The sequence below is a fragment of the Fukomys damarensis genome, unplaced genomic scaffold, assembly GCF_012274545.1.
Source record: "Fukomys damarensis isolate Sample0158 unplaced genomic scaffold, DMR_v1.0_HiC HiC_scaffold_5, whole genome shotgun sequence".
In the NCBI taxonomy this organism is placed as follows: domain Eukaryota; kingdom Metazoa; phylum Chordata; class Mammalia; order Rodentia; family Bathyergidae; genus Fukomys; species Fukomys damarensis.
In genome coordinates, this window is record NW_022900917.1 from 70,209,597 (window position 1) to 70,214,580 (window position 4,984).

Consider the following 4,984-nt stretch of genomic DNA (forward strand, 5'->3'; position numbering starts at 1 on the left):
AGTTTATCTGCACAAATCTAAGCCCAGGACTTCACTCTTGTTTAATCTAAAAAGAAAAATCTAGAAGAAAAAAAATTACCTTTCTTGGCTATCACAAAATTGAAACGTTTTTGTGCATTGTAAACACACAAAGCAGTTTTCTTTCTTTTCATTGATTTTAGACTATTGTTTCCCCTACTCTGTCTTATTAGTACTTATTAGTTTTAGTAATTATTCCATAATTAACAATAGCCTCTTTTCTCTAGCAAGGCATAACTCAATAGCTAGGGGGAAATACGTTTTTTTTATGTTTAATCTTTTATTTAAGGTTCTTTCCCTTTGCATCACACTTTCTTCCCTTTTCCTGTGACCACAATGATCTGTGGAATTCATTTGGGGATCTGCCCTCCTTAGCCCCTCTCGCTGTGGTCAGGAAAGATGTCTCTTTTTTAATTTGGGGGTGATGAATATGGCTCCTCACCATAGCTAAACTTTAAATGACTTGAGAGTCAACTCTGCAAATTGAGCATGGGGGATGTATGGGAAATTACTGGAAACTGGGTCCCTCGGTGGGTGTGGATTTCTCCTCCCACGCACTGGCCTGAGTGCCCCGGATTCCTGCACAGAGAGATCTGCATTGGTGGTAGTCAGAGAGAGCAGAGAACAGGTGAGCCCTTGCTAACACTGCTCCCTCTCTTTGCCTGGGACATCTCTTCTAAGTATCCAGGGTTCCTTCAGCCTCTCACGTCATCCCTGTGGGACCATCCTCAAGTGAAATTTAATTTTCCTGTGAATGTCCTGTTAGCTTTGTGTGTGGGTGCGTGTTTCAGTGTGGGACCCCTTCTATCCCTTAGCAAGCTTGGGGGCAAATACCTGTGTACTTTTCTATTTTTTATTGAAATGAGAGTCTTTTAGTGATGGGGACTTCATTCATTTCATCTCTCTATGACTATTCAGTAGGTGGTTAAGTAACAAACTGAATTTTCCCCCTTTATTGTGTGAATTCTTTTCTATGGCTCCTTACAGAAATAATTCAAATCATCGACTTGTCCACAAAATGCCTTACCGCTATATAGAATCAAATGTCCACTGCTGCTCAAAGATCTGTCCTGTTGGACATATGGACTTTCAGAGATGGAGAAGCCATGTTCTGCTGTGCATTCCCATCCATACTCGGCAGGGTAGAGAAATCAATCATTCTTCCAAGTTTTGCTTTGTGAGGCTCCGAAAATGCGATATACAACAGGCATAAATGTTTGTGCACCACAGTGGCCTAATGAGTTAGCTAGAGGGGGCTCCACACCTGAGGCAGAGTCCATCAGAAGCACGTGGTTCATTTGGCTGGGCCCTGGGAGCCTCAGAAACGCTAGCTCTAGGCTCTGCGAGTGCGTTTCCCTCCTTGACCATACACGCTCCCAAGAGCCTGCCGAGGAGCTGGACCTGGGCCCTTCTATGCCCAGCTCCAGCAGCCTGATCTCCAAAGAAGCCCTGTGAGTGCTCACAGATTCCAGGGGCCAATAGCTTCAGAATGTTAAGGCCACAAGGAGTCTGAGAAACCCGCATGGCTTCTCCATACTCCAGACATTGAAGCGGTACTGATTTTCCCTTTCACCCCATTGGAACCAATCCGGTGGTGCTCTGCAGACGCTGTCTGGTTATCCTCTCTTCTCTGGTGTCTCATCACCCTTCTCCTTGTCTTCATTGTGCACCTTGTGTGTTCATTGCTTAGCTGCACTCCATGGTCTCGGGTTGCTCCCTAGTTCTCCTTCTCATCTGTACTGTCCCTCCTACCATTTGGCTTCCCATACTGTAGCAGGATATTGAAGAAAAAAAACACCATTTCACATGCAAACATAAACCGTTCCGAAAACCTGACTTGCCATGTACAAATCCCTTGACCTACAGGATCTAGTGCTTCTGGTCCTTCTATTCCCAGAACAAAGTGCATCTTCTTGTCCACTAATATAACATTATTATACTAATACCCTAATAACTATGCTCTCTCCATCAAAAGCCACATTCATTTCCTGTGAACAGATATTTAGGAGTCCACCAAAAATGTATACATCAGAAAAAGAAAATTTGTGTAAATATTTCAATGCCACATTTATTGAGACATCATGAAATGGATACAACTTACCAGTGGCCTCTACGATTACAGAGGTGACTGTTGGTTTCTAGACATTCACTAGTACGGCAAAGTGCTGAAGTGTATATATTTTTTGGCTAACTCTATATGTGTGTGTCCTGATGTATGTGTGTGTGTGTGTATTCTGGTTATATTGGCTTCTGTATGGCCCAGAGACTAAAATCTAAATGTCCAGTACTATGTATATTTAAGTAAAAAAATAAAATGGCTCAATTTGTCCAGCTGTTCAGTTGTTCTTTATTCGGGTTTCATGCTGGGTACTTCACCCAATTCTCACAATCCACTATGCCTCAGGCTGTCTTTTCTCTGGGGTTTAATTCTACCTATGTTCTCCCTGCAAGCTCTCTCCTCTGTCTTTGAATGTTAAAAATTGTTCCTGTTCTTCAAGATCTCTTGCAAATTTTCTTCTGCTACAAAATCAATGTTAATCACTCCCTTGATGAATGAAAGTCATATATTATCTACCCTTCCTCTCAGATCTGTTTTTTTCTTGCTTGCATTTCTGTTAATGCATGCCCGTATCTGTTCTCTACTGTGTCACATCTTGTTCATCCTTTTACTCTCAGAAGCAAATGTTGTGAATAGCACAGAGTACATCTTCAATGAATGTTTGTTTAATTGGGTAAAATTGGATTATCAGACCTTGGGTAATTAGAAGGTAGGACACGTGTCGTTTGATTGAACTATTACCAGTTTCTGTTACTGTTATCCAGAATGTGTGAGAGAGTTGCATAGTTTCGTGGACTCTTGTAATTTGGACAGGATTGGGCTATTCCCACTATCCAGGGTCTAAGAGGATAACTTTGTATGGTGAGAAATCAAAATACACATAAAGAGCAAACTAATATACAGATAATAGAAAATGAGGAGATAGATCTTTTGCAAAAGAAAAATGGTCCAAGAGTTGGAAGGAGAGAAGGGAAAGGAGAGGAGGAAAGAATGAAGATGTGATATGTACACGAACTAAATTTCCGTGATGAAGGCGACTGGGTGCTGCAAACACGCACTCCAAGAAGAACAATGCCAACTGCTGACATTCTGTTTGCTCTGCAGTGTACCGGGGCACAACCATAGGTTTTTGGCAGTCTCACAATAGCTGTAAAGAAGCGACTGCATGCTCTTGATTAATTCAGGAACAACACAACAAATTAATAGAGAATGAATGATCTCTTCTTTAGTTTAGTTACTGGGGATTGAACACAGGACCTTGTGCTTGTGAGACAGGTAGCAGCACCACTGAGCTAAATCCCCTGCCCCTGAATAATCTGTTCTTTTACCTCAGACTTTGGAATCCACTTGATAAACAAAGGCATTTCTTCCCTTCCTGTTACATTTACTCATAGTCTAAATTTGCCTGGGGGCTGTGATGGTTACCATTATTGCACAGCTGGAGAATCACACAGTAATGCATGTGAAGTTTATCATTTAAAGAAGCAAAGGGATGACAAATTCTGCCATTTCTGATGCCCCAATTGGACAAAGAGATCTTTTACTACAGCAGAAAAAGGTTCAGTCAAAAGTAAGGCAGACAGAACTGACCAATAATAATTGTTTAAACTTGCAGAAAAGATATACAAAGTCATAAAATCTCTTCATCGTCTCTAGAAAACTTTAGAATTTACCTGCCCATCCACCTGCTGTGACTGCCCACATTATGAAGATCTAGAAACAGATCAGGAGTTGTGTTCATATGTCATAATAAGATGATAATAAAACACTACTATGTAAAAGCCATAGTTTCCTCTTCTGCAGAGTGAGATAGTGAAATTAGCTTTCTAGTGAGAAAGGCAAAATCATTCATGTAATGTGTTTAGTAAACTGTTGGACATGTAGTAAGCACTTACTGGGTGAGAGCTCAGGGGGAAGTTAATAGGAGGAGGAGGGAAACAAAAACAGCAGATGTAAATTGTTTTTTTAAACTCACTAGCCATATTATTTTGGGAAAGTTCTTAAACTTCTGGGTCTCGATTTTTCTTTGACTGTAAATTTAGAGTGACATTATGTATGTCACACACAGCTGATGTGAAAATTCAGTGACAGAGTAAATGAAAATCCACAGCGCAAGGTTTGGTGCGTATTAGGTACCTCTGTTGGAAACGAGTAAAGGATGGAAATTTCCATTTTTTAATCCATACCAGTAAATAAATCAAGTGATAAGTATAGTAGTAGCATAAACTCCTCTGCCCCATGTGAATCCAGACGCAGGGCCAGCCTCATACCTGGACCCACTCATCAGTCACTTCACAGAGTATTCGGACAAATCCCACAGAGATCTTTTTACGTCATCCTGCAATAGCAAAATGGGAGTTTTCTGTATTGCCCTGACCCTCTCTTCATGGCCTTTCAAATTAACTATAAATTCCTTTATTAAGAGTTCACATATCAAATTCTTAACACCTTGGAAAGGCAAGGAAAATTAGTACAATGAGCAATTATTAAGAATCTCTTTATGTTCTAACCCATGAACTAAAATGAAATTACTTGTTTTTAAGATTCAGAGTGTGCATTGCACTGTATTCTGGGGAAGAAATAGAAATGATGTACACAGAGCTACAACTCTGCATTTAGTTAGTGAATGAAAAGTAATCACTTTGGTTAGGACAAAGGCCTGGACACACTGGGGTCCCCTGGACACTCCTATTATTCACAAGCATACAAACCACTTAATGTTTGAAATTGCTATCACCTAGCATTTTCTGGTTAAAAAAAACAACTAAATTTTTTAGCTAATCAGAGTGTTAAAGAGTAATTGTCTCCTATGTTAGGTATTCCTGGTCACCAAGAATATGCCGCTAAATGATATTTCATAGAGCTCACTCACGGAGGTGCACTCGCAGACACACTGCACACGGTGCA